General features: G+C 30.3%; 1 protein-coding gene and 1 long non-coding RNA gene across 3 annotated transcripts in view; one reads left to right on the forward strand and one right to left on the reverse strand.

The window, feature by feature from the left end:
- LOC118188933 (CUGBP Elav-like family member 4) overlaps positions 1-18332 on the reverse strand; it is a 495200-nt gene that overhangs the window by 213908 nt on the left and 262960 nt on the right. The window lies entirely within an intron of this gene.
- On the forward strand, positions 1610-6011 carry LOC146999530 (uncharacterized). Its single transcript, XR_015039797.1, has 2 exons — positions 1610-1705; positions 5869-6011. It is a non-coding gene; the product is annotated as an uncharacterized LOC146999530 (long non-coding RNA).

An 18332-nucleotide genomic window follows, 5' to 3' on the forward strand; every position in this document is an offset into this window, starting at 1 on the left:
GCAGAATGCACTAAACAACCATCTGAAAAGACTTACCACAATTTCTAAAACATGCATAAAATCCAAAAGAATTTTGTAAATTATTAAGTCATTACAGTTAATCAGTACTAAGTATGAAAACTTTAAGTATTTGTTCACGATGTTGCTAACACAGGATATTTAAAAATACGATCCATTAATTATGACCATATACACAAATAAAAGTCTTATAAATTGCATAGAATGTTCACTAGTGGGAATTTTACTATGCATGACAAATTCAATTTGAATGGTGTAAAATATTTTTAATTAATTAAAATCTAATTTTGTGAGGCACAGATTGAATGTAAGAGAAATTAAAACATCTGTAAATGTAAACCAAATTATTTACTAAGTGTTTCCTACAGCTGTTAAATTAAAGTTAAGTATATACAAGAAATAAAATGTTTCTAGGTTAATTTAAAACTTCCTATGACTAACAAGCAAATGTTAGGCATGTAGGTATGGTAATGCGTTCAACATTCATCTTACGGGAAAGTTCTTCCTGAAGGAACTTCGGACGAAATTAGGTTTTATTTACATTCCGTTTATGAAAATAAGTCATATCAAAGTCATTTCAAAGTCATATCTCACAGCTGTCAGAAGCTAAAGCGACTTGAATTATCACCATACTGAAACATTCGGCCATTGATATACGGCCAATAGATCATAAGGAATGTTCCTGCTGGATTCCCTATAGCACAATGGAAACCTATAGCACAATAGACTATAGCACTATGGAAACCTATAACACAATAGACTATAGCACTATGGAAACCTATAACACAATAGACACTCCATTAGAAAATGAAAGCAGTTTACCTGTAAACTTTTGCGCACCGTCAACGATTATTGTGAAAACTACAATTCAAAACCAAGCATTCACGTTATACCATTTATAAAGAATACTTTAACTGCATTTTGTTCAAAACACATTATGTACTTATTTACGTAAATATTTGTAGCATTTTTAGCGATATAAAATTATTCAAAGTATGTTTATTTTTTGAGGTCAATAGATAGTACCGTTTACCTACAACCGATAACAGTTTTCGATATATCAAATTTAATGGCAGAAATGCTCAAAGGCAAAGTATCCTAGTAAAATCTGAAAAACCAAATTGTCTTCAGCTATTAGTCCGATTAAGGTAAATAAATTTTTACGCACATATGGAAATGGATTTAAAAATGAATAAATTTGTTTTATACATTCTTTAATGATGTGAAAATATTCAACATCATTTTAGGCTTTTTATAGGTAAGATAGGAATTTTATGATATATAAAAGTCTCTGTAGTAAACAAGTATTATTCTGGAGGTTATAATGTAGGTCCTTATATATATATATCTAGGCACAACTCGTCATAGACGTTAATCATTACCAAGGCCGGAAGCGGTGCACTGTAAAAAAAAACCTCGAAGTTTACAGACAAAAGTCTTGTATAGTTACAGAAATGCGAACAATTACGAAGGAAATACCTGTAACGAACACAGAACCAAACGAAACTGTAAACTCTACAGGAGTTTTTCAAGAAGTTTTGCTTGGATTTTGTCCGTAGCGTGTGATCACGTGGCTTAAAACGGCTGAGAGAGAAGAACCAATCAGGAAGAAGGTGGAAAAACAGCGTCTTAGCGGGAGAGTTCAACGATAGTCGCCATGTTAGCCATTATTTTTGCTATGGTCGAGGTAAGTTCGAAATAGTGTTTGACGTGTATTTTACTAATTTTATGTAATGTATTTGTTATGTTCTTTACACTATCTATAATTAAATTCTTTTAATGTTTAGCTTATAATTCTAATGCTCCTAAATAAACCTGTGTTGAATTATTGTTAGAGTTCAAATCACAGAGTTTATGTTCCATTTAGTAAAATAACAACTTTTATTCGTTACATCTGCAGGTGTCTGCAGTTAAACTGCTCATATTTATAAACAGAAACAAATTTGTTAATATGTTAGTTTAAAAACAAATAAGCTTAATATTAATGTTCTATCTATAGTCTAATAATTCTCATGTTAAATATTTATGTATTTTTTAAAACATATCGCGTTAGAATATTCATAATTTTCATTTTGTTGACAGATGTAACATTATTATTCCATACATGTTATCATTAATCCCAGCGTGAACTGCTTTAGAATATTTTTCAGAGCATTATTACACTATGTATGTTATTATTAATCTCAACGAAAAAGAAAAAATAAATGTAATATATTTAAAAAATTCGACAAAATAACTTAACATACATTAAAAATGGAATATCATTTCATTAATACATGCGATAAGTTCGCCTTAAAAGATTATATAGTCGGATAGCAATTACATATTTGTAAAAGTATTCAATATATATTATTTTTTGTGTTAAAGATAGTTTTAATCCAGGACAGTCTTTACCAACTTATAAAGCATCTATTAAGTTACATTATAACCAACATTTACAAAAGGCAATCGAAATGCCGTGACTTTGACATATTTTTAACTATGATGTAACATACTAGGAACATTAAAGAAAAAAAATTCTATTTTTTCCTTTATGCTTGTTGAAAAGTAAAATATTAATAAAATGGTACAACATTCATTCTAGTACTTACAATGTAAATTTACATATAAATTTACTATAAATTTTGGTGGAAAGTTCATTATAAAATGCATTTGCTAATATTTAATAGTTATAGCATTCAATATCAAATCATGGAAATATTAGTAATGATACGTCAGTTGCATATATTAATTTCAATACTCAGCTCAATGCCAAATTTCTTCTATATCTGAGATAACATGTATTTTTTGAAAATAATTATTTTGTGTCATCTTTTCATTTAAAAATCTCTTTCAGATATATTTTAATGTGAATTATTTTCAAAATTATCCTCATTAGAATGAATGTTGTTCTCTTTATTATGTTTGAAACTGCCGTTACGCTAAAAAATATATTCAGAAAACTATTTATTGCTGAATGTTTAAAATAAGTTCTACTGCTCCTTTTTGACAAAGAGTATCCATTTGAATTGCAGTTGGTTTTAATTAATCGTTGGTTGTATTTTTAAGAACTACTTGATAAAAGTCAACAAATTAGTTCAATCTATGAGTTCATCTGAAAAACCTAAAATTTTTATTCCAATTCTGTCATGTGTATATATTTCAAGAATGAAAAAGAATTACAAATTCACTATCCAACAATACTGAGTAATATGTTGTTGATATAGCCAAACTTAAAATGACCCATTTTAAAACCAGATTAAATAAATCATCGCGTATTTTCGGTCATCGAATTTCTTTGGCGTTAAAAGTGTCATAGATTTAGTAAATCCAAGGGTCAAGGTAAGCTCAAATATTTTTTTTTCATAGTTCATATTTGCTAAGTTATAAATTTTGCTGATACAAAAGTTATGTAACTTATGCAAACATATGCTTAGAGTATTTGAACTAGTGTTGAAAAATCACTGGAATTTAAAATGTAATTGACAGTATGCCTTAAAGCTTGTTTTGGTAAAAGCATATTTATGGGTGCCCCTTGGCAAAATTTGGCGATTTTTGGCAGTACATGGATACCGAGTTTGTGCAATTCTTTGACCATGTTATTTTGGCTTGTGTAGCGACAATTTGTGTGCCAAAACCGCCGCTACACGAAGACAGATTGCACATACTCGGTATCCATGTACACATCGACCTATTTTCACTTAAAAAAAATCTGTGAATTGTACAAACTTGGCATCGCGCACTCCCTTGACTTTATCCATGTACACATCGACCTATTTTCACTTAAGAAAACATCAGAGAATTGCACAAACTTGCGCTCCCTTGATAATACAGGGAGCACCCTTCAATATACTCTAACTGCTGTTTTTCATAAATTAAAACATTTTAGGCATTTAAGATATCTTTCTGTAAGTTACAGCTAAAGGAATGACTCTTAAGCATAAAAATTTCAAATTTTTATGCTTAAGAGTAGAAGGAGATATACACTTTTTAAATAACAGTGTCAGAAAAATATACTTTTTAAAATATGTAAACCATTGTTTAAAGTATAGAAAAACCTTCCTTAGCAAGTATACCTCTTTAAGTGATTATGTCAAGTATTCTGGTGATACAAACATTGATATTAATTATCACTGAGAATCATGCTTTGTGAAGTAACCACCTCCATTAAATATCAAAATTGTACAAAATTATGGAAAAGTTATAGAGTGGTTTTACTGTATACTTAAAGTATATCATATCACTGTTAGATATTGATGATGTAAAAGATATTATCTAATCATAAATATTTCAAGCATTAAATAGCTTAGTGTAAGTCAATAAGTTTTCAGATTCTGACTTTGTACCCTGTCTTTCACTATGTAATATTTTTCTAGCAAGTGTGTTAAGTACCAGTAAGTAAGTTTGTCTTAAATACCACTTAATGTAATCAGGTATCATCTGTTCTGTCTGTAAAACTTAATCGTAATAAATGAACAAATGAATATCTGTAAAACTAAAGATGACACTCTATGTAAAAAATACAAGTATTAAAATGTCTATGAGAGGAACATTTAAAATATTAAATCCACGATCAATTTTTGCGACATCTAAGATAGAAAATACCCAAACTGACTAGTTAATTCAGAGGATGAATGCATGTAACATCATTGTTCATGTGTTTGTTAATTGTGTAAGTATTGGAGTTCATGCATTAATTGTTGATAACTATATTATTGGCCTTATATATATATACTTGCATTTCAAAATTTTGTATATTTTGCCAGTGAGCTAAGTATTAAATGCTGTTACGTATAAGTTCATATTATGTGGAAAAGTAGTTTTTTTTTAGTAGTAACACTTTCTGAGAATTTTTTAATGTTGATCATCAAGCTTAAAGCATATGGCTGAAATTACCAGTATTAACCATAATTTAATTATTCTCCTGTTTCAGCGTTTCTCAAACTTTTTTCGAATAGAGATTATGTGAATTATCATAATTTGTGAATCACCTTGCTGCTGTTCCCTTCGAAAGCAATTTTTTAGCATATATTACTACTAGTACACTTATATTTTAATATATAATTAAAATCCGTTATATTTCATAATTAAGTCCATTGAAGAAAAGTTATATTTCTAATATTTCAAGATTATTAATGAGAAGGATGATTTGTAATTCTTGCATGGCTCTTCTATATTTGGATATATGATGGTAAGACCACAGTCTTAGTGGATATATGATAGTATATTTGGATATATGGTGGTAAGTACCACAGTTATAGTGCTTTAAATCCATCTTTTATTGCTAAGACTGAGTGGGAAGTCTGTAAGTAGGGTAACCAATAATAAATTTCATAAAATGTCTATCTTACGAGAAAAGGTGATAGATGATTGTCATATGTAACTTTTTAAACTCTGAGATTTTTCAACTAAATTTTTTTGTCTCCTTTGGAAACTTCGGAGGACCATGAGGGCAAGCTGTATGATCCACAGATTGAGAAGTGCTACCTTAATACATTTCAATTTCTAGAGAAATTAATCTTAAAAAAAATCTGATCATTATTAAAACTACTTTACAGATTTATTTTATATTACAAATAAATATAGTAAATATCTAATAAACCTCAAATTATTTTCTGCAAAATGAATTATTTAAATTTGTACTGTTTTTGCTTCAAAAATAGATGATACATGCAATTTATGATTTCATGAAAGGACCAAAAGGAATCTTGTTTGCAATTTAATTATTTAATTTAAAAAAAAAGATTTAAATCATTTGGAATATGTGCAAGTGCATGCAATTATTATGAAGAGATTCTAAATTAAAATGTCACATAACAAATTTAGAATATGTTATGTACTTCTAACGAATGTGATTTTTTCTTTATTTAGGAGCCATGCTTTGAATCCTAAGAAGAAGAGGACTGCACCTTCACAACTAGTTAAAAATAACAATAATATAAATTTTACCTATTTTTTATTTTATTTTCCTTTTGGATAGTTTTCAAATAAAAATAAACCTATTTTTGTTTCTATATTCTGTGTATTGGAATAAAGAGTCGAAATCCATTGCAATATCCAATATTTTCAAAATATGATATTTTTTGAAATAAAATATATGATTATGGAATATTACATTAAAATGAAATGGTTCCTTATGTAACCTGTATGTTATACTAAAAGACTTCATCGAATACTTGTAAAGTAATGAGCAAATACTAAGTTAATATCTTGTGTGAATGAATACTATCTTACAGAATTTTTTATTCCATAAAAATCTATCTAAAAATATAATTTTGTTGAATGAAGATTTAAACATTTTTCCCGAAGATTTAAAAAGTCGTTTGAAATAATGATAACAAAAACATTAATCTGAACCATTTAATAAATGAATAGAAAATTTTGAGAACAATTAAATCATCCACAGGAATTTTGAAATAATCATCGTATTTTTGACATCAGTTAAAGAAAGAAAATCTGAGTCATTTTGATTATAGTGCTAAATTAGTTCCATTAATAGTAGGATAGAAAATTAAAATTTTAAGGAGCCATTATGCATTATCAATTTTTCATTAAAAATTTTTTAGTTTATTACTACTATCATATCAATTATTAATGCTGAATTCTTTATCTTCAGTTTTTACATTCTTTTCTTAATTTTCTAGGCATAGCAGAGAAAAATATAATTATAGGATCAAGGCATTTCCAAATACATTATATTTTCTTCCTTAAATTTTTAAGATCATTCTATATTCATCATGTATTATAGACACAGTATCAGGGGATTCTGTTCAATTTTTCAGTTAGAATTTGGGACGAAGTTGTGAAGTCATATCTACATTAAATGCTTGAATTGATTATTTGAAATATGACAAAGCAAGAGAGGGCCATCTGTCCAAGGAAAGGAATATTTTAAGGAAAACTTCATGTTACACAAACATTTACACAGGCAGCCCATTCTCTAGGATTTAAATCTAGAGCCAAATGCTAGTGTTCAGCTTACTGTCTGGCTGCCTGTAGGCAATAAATGTTTTAGTAGAAGGAATACTTGAAAAATTAAATTTAGGACTAACTAATTCTTCAATTTTGTATTCAATGAGAAGAATGTAAGTTATTAATAAAGTTTTAAATCTGGGAAAATACCTGTACAACTGTCCGATTAATTAATCTATTATTTCAATTAATGGTCAGTAGCAGAAGAGATTAAAAAGCATTTATGCCTAAAAGAATTATATGTTGTAATTAAAATGAATAATGCAATTAAGCATGAAAATAATTTTGGATAACTTGTGATAACTGAATTTAAGTTCATTGTTGAGTTACATAAGTAATTTTTTTTAGAATTTGAAAAAATATTTAGAATTGTTTATTGAAACAATTTCATTAAAATATTTTTTTACTGTAATCATATCCAATTGCAGTCTCTTTAGATTACACTGTTGGATATAAGGAGAATGATTTGGTTTAGTTTACTTAAGTATGGCAAAACACACTAGGACTATCTGCCTAAGTGGAGAAATGCCTTTGTGGAGGACTTTCGAAGGGAAACTGACTTATATACATGATACACATGGAGAAAACCATGAAAATACCCATACAACCAGCCCATTCGCGGGATGTGAACCTCGGACCGAACTACCAGTGTTCAGTGGGGGAATTCTAGAACATTACTAATTTATTGCCAAAAAACCATTAAGTCTAATACACAAGTTTTTTTTCCAGCTATTTCGTGATGCATATGTAACTTTGAGATGTCTTAAAATTCAATAAATGAAAGTAATGCAGATGTAAGAAAAACATAAAATTTGAGCTTCTTTTTAACATTGGAAATATTTTGAAAGAAAATGTTGTATATCTTTTAGAAAATCTAAGGTATTTTTCCTTAAAAAAAAAAACTTAATATTTAAAGTTACATAACTTCCCTTTCCCCACAAATAAATAAATGCAGCATATTTTGTTACAAGCAGTAGCTGTAGACATTTCACATAAAACATATGTTCTACATGTGTAATTATTTATAGTAATATTACAATCAAAATATTTAATATTTAGGAATACATCATTTTTGTATTTTGTATAAGACAAATATGTTCTATATGCATAATTATTTGGAAGAACTTTTAAGTAAATTATCTGCAACTTTTACATATATATCCTTTAAAATTTCACATGAAAATACATGTTCTTACATAATCACTTGCAATAACCTTACAAGCAGAACACTAGTAATCTACAAATATTCCCTTTAGTAATTCACATTCAAAAATTACGATCTACTTACACTATTATTTCCTGTAATCTTTACAGATGTTTACATTGGTAAATCACATATGAAAAACATGTTATACTTACACGATAATTTCCTGTAACATTACAGACCAAAGATCTGTAACCTTTACAGGCATATGCTTCGGTAATCAACATACAAAAACTTTGTTATGCCTACAGAATAACTTCCTGTAACATTACATGTCAAACATCTGTAACCATTACAGGTATAATCTCTGTAAAGTTACTAAGAAAATTCCTGTTTTGATTACTCAAATAATCCATGGCATCCCAGTTTCCACGACTTTTCTTAGTAACTTTACAGATTTTTTTTTACAGTGTGGTCACTTTGTAAAATTATAGCTAAATTAACTTTACTTTGTTACTAAATCATTACTTGAACTGTGGAAGCGATTATTTGCTAAGTTCAAGCTATACCAATGATAAGGGGTAGGAAGGGTGAAAAGGCTCTTTATTCAACTCATGAAAGAATTTACAGACGGAATTCCTGGTGCTTACAACTTTATCAATACCTCTGACTGCAACTCAAAATAGAAATATAAAATTGAAACTAAATAATCAACTGAAGCTACACAGAGATAATTAAAGAGAGTTGGCTCCTAGCCATACCGTCAACGTACGCAAGCCGGCAATTAAAATGCACGGCGGTAAAATAGCAAGCTTAAATAGTACATTTCTAGAATACTTTGCATATCACGGGAAAGTGAAATAACAGTCTAGCAGGAAATGTAAAAGAGGGAAGATAGAAAAGCTAAGTAACTGAACAAAATTGGTTAGTTTTTAACTAAAATAACATGCCTTATAATTTCAGTATTAGAGGCACCTAATGCATGGGCCACCGTTGCTTCGTGGGAAGAAGCAGACAATTTACATCCGTGCATTCTCCGTAATTCGAACCCAGTGTAGAAACTTTATTGCACCAGATGGCGCTGTGTGCGCCTGAATTTTTTTGAGTAGTTTAAAACATTGCTGACTGTGAGAATGTAAAACGAAAGTACATTAAGTTGCTAAAGTCAAACTAAATTTGTATGTGTTTCTTTATTGTAAATGTATTTATTTGTGTCGTTAATAAAATTTGGATAAAATGACAGAATGTGAGAATCAATGCTGCGTTTGACAGGTAAGCGGATTTCTTTATTATTTGATTTGAATATTGAGTTTTAAAATAATGCGATATTAGATGTCAGTTGCATATTTATACCCGGGCCCTTCATTACGGCAGTCAGAGTTACTAACCACTTTCTCGTGTGGGCGTCTAAGATAAAAAATAACAAAGCCATAAAATACTATAAAGAATGCTTATGCTTTTGAATCACCTAATTAGTACTATTTTAACTTGAAAGACAAATTAGAGGTTTTATAATTAAGACTTGCCAGTAAAAATGATAAATGTCTTGACAGCATAACGAAAGGTACCAAAACAGCAGCTATTAAATTGACCATTCTGTATTTAACACACATTCGAATTCACATTTAACATTGTGTAACTGCACTTGTATTTCTTTGCCACTGACCATAAGCCTATAAAAAATTCACGAGGGAATAAAAGACGTTTCCAGTTTAAAATCTCTCAAATTGCTGCGCTAAAGTAACAAACTCAGATAAAAAAAAATAAGTAAATAAGTGAATCAAAGTTCGAGATTCTTTCGCTTTGAATCCCGAAAATTCACAGAAAGAACTATTACAGAAAGAAAGGAGCGAGAGATGAGATATTTCCTCCCTTCACTCCTTAAACATTTCCCTATTTTCATGACTTATTTACATGAACTGTCTCTTAAAAACTGATTCACATGGGATTTTATTATTCCTTCTTTTATTTATATTTCTTCAGTTTCTTTTCAAATTTTATTTTGTTCGAATGAAAAACATTTTTCACTTCAATAAAGATAAGAAGAAATTTAAATATATTAATTATTAAAGAGCAAATGAACTGATTTTTTTGTTAAGACGTAAATTAATTTTTCATAAATAAATAATCTACTAAGTATTTTGATTTAATTAACATTTCAGTAGAAAAAAAAAAACTTTAAAACATCAATCTCTATTCCCATATCTTTGAACGTTGTTCTTGTAGCTTATTAACGTTTTATGTTAACTAATGACTAAAACTGAATATTACGTTCAGTTAATTTGAGTACTATATGTAAGTTACAGTTGCTCAAGTTTTGCATAGTGACCAGGGAAAACTGTTTAACTGATGTGAACATATTCATATATCACATAGTTTAAATATTCCGAAAATCAGGACGAGTTCAAGATGCAAATTTCGCCGAGATTATTATTTATAAGCAAATTTTAAACAAAATCTTTGACCAAATACTATACAATAGAGACATATTTCGCAGTTGAAATAGTAAGCCTTCCACAATTCAAATTATTCACTCTTAGACTAGAAGACAAACACGCTAATGTGACAATCAAAATCGTAAAAACAACCTTGTACTTAGCGTAAGTATATTGAAACACTCAATAGATTTCGAGGGCAGCTAAAGGTGTCGCCTCATCAGGAGAAAGAAATACCTAGAAAGAAGAAAAATAAAGGGGAAGGAGTCTCAGAAACACGTGGTCCTTATCAGCACTGCACGTGGTTATAACCGGATTTTTAATCAGAGTTACACTGGCCGCCTACTTTTACTTTTTCATTCGAAGTTCAGATTTTGAGCGTGAAGGTGCAATTGCCCCTCGCTCCCTATTTTTAACTTCGCTAATTTTCCTGTCCTTTGTGTTACATGTTTGATCAGATAGCCTGGCTCAGTAAAAGTAGGCGGCCAGTGTAACTCTGATTAAAAATCCGGTTATAACCACGTGCAGTGCTGATAAGGACCACGTATTTCTGAGACTCCTTCCCCTTTATTTTTCTTCTTTCTAGGTATTTCTTTCTCTTGATGAGGAGGGACCTTTAGCTGCCCTCGAAATCGATTGAGTGTTTCAATATACTTACGCTAAGTACAAGGTTGTTTTTACGATTTTGATTATTCACTCTTGCCTTTATGGAGTACAGGCTTTCGTCTGGAGAAAACATATACTAAATATCAGTGATTAACATAGACCTCAATGACAGCGAGCTATAAAAATCAAGTTTTCTATAGCTTAATATATATAGAGAAATATAGCTACATATTTATATATATATATATATATTAAACTGACCTTTAAACAAGAAATTACCTCCTATTATAGCAAAAGAATTTTGCTTTGCCTACAAGAGACACAAATAAAAGTAATTATATTGAATTCTAGAAAACAGTAAAGATTCTCTCCCCGTAAAATAAAAAAATACATTGGCATTTTATAATATCATACTGCTCGAATTTTCTTATAAATAACAACAGACTCCGACTGAAATATAGGAACATAATAATTAAGAAAATGAGATTGGTAATCTAGAAGATCAGAAACGTACGGGATTGCTAAAAGTGTAATTAAATCCGATTGACGATTTTGGAACAGGTTTGACACATGAAGGTTTGCAATCAACTGTCTCTAATAAAATGGTCTGGTAAAATGAGCAGGAATGGTTAAATCATTCTACGCTCATTGCGCAGCTGACTGAGCCGTTGCGTATTTTCGCAACGCTAGTAAAAACAATATACAAAATTTTCGATTGTATATTTGATAGCTATCGTAAAGGATAGCATACTCATCTAGCAATTCATCTACCAAAAGCAGATGTTACTACAGATGAAAGAACAGCGGTTACTATATTTTTAAATGAAGAACTTCTAAAGAGAATCTGCTATGCAGTTTCATGTAAAGATATTTTATAGAGAAGTCTGGAACATATTCAGAATGGAGATAAAGAGGAAAACGCTCAACAAAAAGAGAAAATTTTATAATAAACTTTTGGAAACGGAGAAAACCTGTTGTCCTCATTCGTCTACTCCCACCGGATGCTAAAAGTAGATAATATTTCTAAACACTTGTAAAAGTAACCCAGGTATATAGGCTGGCTTCATGTGGTTTTTGTAGTTTTCCTCATGTGTAACCTGAATACGAGTAAATTTCCTTTAAAATGGATAAAAAATATAAATAATAAATAATAAAAAGAATAAATAGATTTAAATAATAAATAGATTTTCATAAATAGATTTTCTGCAATTTGGTGCAATAGAATTTTTGAGAGTTATTATGACACTGCTTTAGATATCATATTTTAATGTTTAGAACAGTCTCACACAACAGAAATTCCCACTAGAGGATGAAGACAAGTCACTTCGTAAGATATATATTGCACATCTTTCATAAACAAAAATGACTTTATACAAGGAATTGTGAATAAACCGTTTTTGCAACACTGAAAAATTTAGAAAACTAAATTTATATTTCTTGCCTAACGAGATGAAATGATTTATTTCAATCATGAGAGACCAACAAAAAATGGGCTTCATTTCTCGGTAATTTCGGAATGGGCTCATGATACTTCAAGAAACACTGAATATTATCATTTTGTCTCTAATATACAAGTGACATTATTGCAGTTAATGGGGATCCTATCACCTGTTTAAAATATCCCTTCAACTTATTTTGCAGTTTTTTTATTTAATAAGTACTTGAAAATATTTAATTATTTTACAATTCATATGTTAATTTATTTTAAATTACCTTACGGATTTTTAACATATACGTAATTATATTAAAATGATAAATTTAAAATATTTATCTCGTTTCATGAATTGCACACACTAATTAGGTCCTTAACAGTTTCTTCAACAGTACAAAAATGTCTGCATGTATTACAAACTGCAGTATTCTCTAAGTGTATGCAAAAATGTATGTAGATAGATATACGTGTGTGTGCGCGTGCGTGCGTGTATTAGATCAGGCTATATGCAAAGCAAGCAAAGAGAGAATTAGCATTTGGCACATGCGGAGAAGAAATAAAAGATGTTGGTTCTTTATAAAAAATCTTAATCTGTGTTTAGATAAGAGGTGTTTGCATTGCAGGGTTAAGTAAAAAACGATGACGTTGGTTAGTTTTGAAATCAAGCTTTTCAGATTGATATATTATAAATAAATACTATTTTTAGAAGAGAAATGGAGAAGCGCTCAGATTATAATAAAGGTTAAAAGGGATTACTGCAACTAAAATTAAAATCAGAATCTTTCTTATGTACTTTATATCTTAGAAACACACACATATATATATTAATTTATTTTACAGTTGATTTTTTAATATTTGTTTTTTATTTCGAATAGCAGATTAGAAGACCACTGTAATCAGAAATACAAATAGGAGAAAAAGGTAATAAAACTAAAATTACAGTAATTCTATAAATCCTTCATCTTGAGCCGAGCTCTCCAGTATTTCTCTCGGAAGATTATTAAATATATGCATTATGAAAAAATACAAGGTAAAACAGCAGTTCAAAACCTATTCCAATTATACGCTGAAAGTACCAACAAGCGGTGCCAGGAATGTAAAATAAATTAAAAAATAATACGTTTAAAATTCTACCAGTATTTAGTTCGGTATAAGCCTATGTAAAAACCAAATAGGAGAAGTGATAAACTCTAGGATAAAGGAGGGAAACATGCCAAAAACAAAAAGAATCTTCACCAAGGGGTTGGTGTAATGAAAACAAGTAATTAAATAAATTTAAAGTAATTAAATCAGCCTGTTTTTGAACCAATAAATACACGAATTAAAGATTAAAACTTCAAATAATCTCACTCAAGTAATCTGTGTCTTTATCAGTCCAACCCCAAGAGGCGAAGGTAAGCAATTACAAAATTCTAGCATAAACATAAAAAATATCATTTTAAGAAGACCAAGTACAAAAACCAAAAACTATAAATACAAGCAATCCAACATATGCCAAAAAAGTGTAAATTCTGAGGCCTACGGGCGGGTTAAATACTTATTTAAAAAATTATAACATCAAAAACAGATAATAATAATAATTTTCATTTCAAGCTGACCGAGTCCAAAAAACATGTAAAAGAGAAGGAATCCAACATATGAAAAAAAAGTAAAAGTAAAAAATAAGATGAAACTTTTGGTCTTAAAATCTGTTAGAGCAACTAAAGTTTTGAAATTAAAAAATATTAGAGTAAATAAAAGTTCAGAAACGAAAAAATGCTACTATTAAGCTCTATTTAGTAGCAAAGCCTAAAATGTGCTAATTAATGAATTTACATAAAATAAGAATTTAAACTCTGAAAAAGTTGTAGAGACATTAGGCAGGCAAGATGAAAAATTAGCAACGCCTTCGCCTGGAATCTAACCGCAGACCTCTGGAATACGCGCTCAGCGTGCAGACCGCCGCACCACGAAGGCATACCAAGAAGGCGGGAGAAATACCTTATAAGGTCAGATAGTCTCTGACCATTTTTCTTATCTGACCCAATGCATGCATATTGAGATCAGGTAACCTTACGACATAGAAAATATTTCGTAGTATCCTGCGATTGGAATCTGCAGTATTCAATCCGGATATTTTGTCTAACAAGTCAAAATTTGTGATAGCTGCGCCTGCCGCAGGACATTCTCTTGTGCATACCCTAATGAAGCCAGATGAGGTCTTTTTACAGATATCATGGGAACGTAACATAACATATCCTCAAATCATAGATTCAAAATAGCTAAAATTGTACTCCGATCACGTCTACGGAATGCTCTGGTTGTCCTTCCAATATTGTGAATCGTGAGTATGTTAAATAAGGATTCATTTGGGGATAATGCACAATACATTTGATGCCTTATGTTAAATGTTGTCTACAAGGATCACAAATCAGGAGACGCATCATACAATTTTATAGCAAAACGACTACACGCATTCACTCGCTTGCATGCTGTTTGCCTGAAAAATAATTCTATTTGCATAATAAGATGCGTCACCCAATGATTTGTTATTACATTTCGGTAACTGTTTGGTGTTGCCAGAGTCAGGTGAAAGTCAGGATTTGCAGATGCTGCCGAAATACAACTTTCGCTGATGAACATGGTAACTAATCCTGTCTCCCCAATACTTTGTCGATAACTTTGAGTTGCTCCTTTTGGAAAATTAATGCTCCCAAACATTTAACTTGTTTTTTATCAACTTCAAGCACTTCAGAACTCTATTATTTTGTTTCGCATTAATTTATTTGTACATTGTAATATTCATAATGAAAACCGAGTATAAAGTAACAGAGTGGCGGGATTCAGATGCGTTATCTTCTGAGGTTTCCTGAAAATTAAATTATAGGCGTTCAAGAAAGAATAGCTAAAACACTTAAAATTATACTGGTTTTTTTAAAGGAAGTTGTAACGTTTAGTTATTATCTTATCTTAAACTTGTTCTTCTAAAAGCACGGTTCTAAGTTAAAGTAAAAATAACACGTCGAATAACAATTATTAGAGAGCTTAAACAACAAGAATCAACAGTAAACCTTTTAAAATTTTCAGTAGTAGTTTCGAAGATTTCATTACAGTAGCTTTTAAAAAACTGCTAATAAACAAATACAGAATATTTCCCTTCAGCCGCGGAACTTTGTTTGTATCGCGTAAGGATATTCTTTGCATTACTCCTGAAGCTGAAGAAGAAGGTTCTGTAGTCAAACCTTCGAATGGAGAACTGCAAATTTATAAAACGTCCCGCTTATTTCTGTTACTGGACTCTTTAGGATATTTAAGAGAATCTTCCTCTTTCTACAACTTCAAGCAAAGACTAAATAATTATTCAAGCTGAACAATAAAATAAAACATTTATTAAGTTTTTATTATCTTGTGGCCTACAAAATAAAGCTTTAAAAACGGACCAACTGCAATTCGTAGAAGTAAACTTATTGGGAGATGTATGAAAAATGTTTTGCTACAACATAAATTATCCAACAATAACAGTATTATCAACGTAAATGGATACAACAAAAATGTTTTGCTACAATGTAAAGATGGCAAAAACTCAAATCATGCTCCCACCAAAATCAGTAAATAAAGAGAAAAAGGATCATTTTTATATTATTAAGGTTAGGCGAAGTCTGTGCCACAGTTCCGAAAAAGACAGTGTTCAGGAAATTTGATTTTCTGATTTGTGACAGCTCTTAAACACCGGGCACTAACTAAAATATCTATTCTACGAAGAACGATGATTCAACAGTAGGGATAAGACAACCGCATAAACGTAAATGAAACTGCTTATAAACCAATGCTTTAAAATTATTAATTAATTTTTCCCAGTTTCCTTTTGCAATGTAAGAAGACAGTTTTTATTTGGAAAGTAGGTTTTCGTTTATCGAAAATGAAAAATTTATTTACAAAATGATTACTTTCATCTGCTTTCTGACGTAAAGTGTTCAGAAAGAATCGCAATGAAATGTTAAGCAACTGGTCTGCATTGTTGAACAAACGGAAAAAGAAACCCGAGAAAACTGAAGACAGGCAAAGACGTGCCCGAATAATAATTAGGAGATGGATTTTGCTTGTCGACGAAAAACCGAAAGCGGATGAATTTTTCCTGATGGAGAAAAGAATGATGATGCGATGAATATTATCACGACTGATGATGGGAGTGGGTAGGTTCAGAGAGTTCGTAAATGCGGTCAATTCCTCCCCTTTTACAACGTCTTTTTTTTCATCTTTCTCTCACATTCCGTCACGTAGCAACGTTTTATTCACTCAGGCTTCAGGATTACAGGAAGTCGTTTTATTAGTTGCGGAAGTTGTTTTATTATCTACCGCCAAACGGAAATGTATTTCCATGAAATGTTTGTATCAAATTCAGAATGGACTTTTTTTTGCCGCTTACTGCAGAAGCATTGTAGTCGGAGGAGGAAAACGTTCGCACTGAATGCGGAATTCTGTAATAAAAGTGGACATAGTTGAACATTAATGTTATGAAATAAATCGTATGTGACTTCGAATTTATTCAGTTCAAAATAACAAGTATATTTAAATCTGCACGTTAAAATATATCTAGCTTGCAAAATTGGAAAATGGAGGTTAGCGAAGAGAAACGTCAGAATTTGGAACTATCATCAATGTCTGCGTTTGCGGATAACAAATCGCATCCGACTTCAAGCAAATCCGCTAACCATTAAATAATATTGGTTTCTATGTGCATATCAGGTTTTCTAATTTGAATCTCACGGAATTTATCGTAAAAATAATTTTGAAAAGCAAACAAAAAGTTTAGACTTTTATTTATAAATAAAAAGCATTACTTAATTTTAGTAACAGAGAAGTGACCATTCTACAGAAGCCAACTTTACAATCTTTGCTACCTCACAATACTACAATTCTTGAACAATGCTCTAAAACGAGCCAGCTATCAATACCAAAGTTAAAGGATTCAGAATCACATAATCGTACTCAGCGAATGGTTGTGTTTGGGTCTTCACAGATGATGAGACTCTTGTATGTCTCTTTGGGAAATTTATGCATCATCTGGATCCCTGGATAAATCGCAGGATCGTGACCAAGTTTGATTCAGTAACTGAGGGAAAAATACAGATTTTGGAACGTAACAATAATTGTAGCTTCTTTTCTCTCTCTTCTTTTTATGCTTCCTTATTGTTGATGGTGGAGAAGGAGAGGGAATATAAAATATCTATAAACCCCCAAATAATTCCCATGCTGAATTTAAAATACATTAATCCACAGACGCTAAGGAGCTTAGCTCTGCTTATATTTTGCGGAGGGCTCCTTTTTATGCATACTCTGAGTTTCTTAATTGCAGAGATTTGATGAATATAAACAATTATAATAATCTCATTTTTTAATAAAAGTCAAACTAATGTAGGGTAGTTCTTTCTCAAATGGCAAATCCTTAATTAAGCGGAATCTTTGCTATTCAGACGTATCCATATGATACTAAGAAATACACTGATATAAGAGTAAATACAAGAGTTTTGCTTTGTTGCACTGATAAAATATAAATAAGGTACTACATTGAAGGATATTATATAGATGCTGGGTAGTTAACGATAACGAATCGATGTTACAGTTATTTTATTGATCTATTCTCCTGTTCGCGATGGAGAATTATTATTAATACAGATAAATAGATATTCAGTATGCAGAGGAAATTAAATATAATTAAAAATGCAAAACTCTATATTACTATGTTGAATCGATTTCTCAAGCTGAT

Source organism: Stegodyphus dumicola, chromosome 1, assembly GCF_044657685.1.
Source record: "Stegodyphus dumicola isolate Sdum_Otavi_A_Nest chromosome 1, ASM4465768v1".
NCBI classification, from domain to species: domain Eukaryota; kingdom Metazoa; phylum Arthropoda; class Arachnida; order Araneae; family Eresidae; genus Stegodyphus; species Stegodyphus dumicola.